The sequence below is a fragment of the Oratosquilla oratoria genome, chromosome 43, assembly GCF_046742065.1.
Source record: "Oratosquilla oratoria isolate Oo_2021 chromosome 43, ASM4674206v1, whole genome shotgun sequence".
NCBI lineage: Eukaryota > Metazoa > Arthropoda > Malacostraca > Stomatopoda > Squillidae > Oratosquilla > Oratosquilla oratoria.
Genome location: NC_134819.1, coordinates 14,953,646 through 14,954,669, shown reverse-complemented (window position 1 = coordinate 14,954,669; position 1,024 = coordinate 14,953,646).

Here is a 1,024-nt window from a genome sequence, read left to right as displayed (position 1 = left end):
ATCATTACATCCTACCGTGATCTTTTGTCCTTGACTGTCATTACATCCCATCGTGACATTTTGTCCTTTGACATTACATCCAAATGTAACATTTCGTCCTCTACCGACATTATATCCTAAAATTATATTTTGTCCTATACTGGCATATTGTTTTACATTAATGCTATACTCTACTCTGTTTTCCCAAGTACACTCTATTCCCCCTTCCCTTTGGGCTTTACCACAAAAAAGGAACTAGTTCATTACAAACTCCCACAATGAGGTTTGCCTCTGCGGGTAAGGTGGATCCCATCAGAAGCGTAAAGGTCATGGCGCCGAGAAAAGAGATACCAAGGATCAAGAAAGTGGTATCCCAATTGTGTGCACAACTGCGATATCCTATCATTGATCCCTATGGCTCTACTATTCCAACACGACCCTGCGTAGATCCTCGGGAGGATCCCACAGACTACGTGACGGCTCCCACGTTCCTTCATCTCCTGAAGGAGGACCTTGTAATTCCGAACAAGCTCCTCTGATCTCACCCTACCTACATCGTTATTCCCCGTATGAACAACCGTAACCGTGTTCGTCCGTCCTTGCTCCCTGATGTTACCTAGTAGGCCTATTTACCTGTGTAGGGACGGATTTTCATTGCTGTTGTACAAGAAAACTAAACATCCTAGAATTGAGAAACTTGTTTGCACCAAACAGGCATAGCTTTCACATTGAAGTTTAATACTGGTTGGTAATAAAATAATTTTCACTCCTGCATGTGTAGTATCACTGTACATTGTTTATTATTTTCATCATCATCATCATCATCATTATTATTATTATCATTATTATTATTATTATTATTATTATTATTATTATTATTATTATTATTATTATTATTATTATTATTATTATTATTATTATTATTATTATTATTATTATTATTATTATTATTATTATTATTATTATTATTATTATTATCATGATGATTATTATTATTATTATTATTATTATTATTATTATTATTATTATTATTATTATTATTATT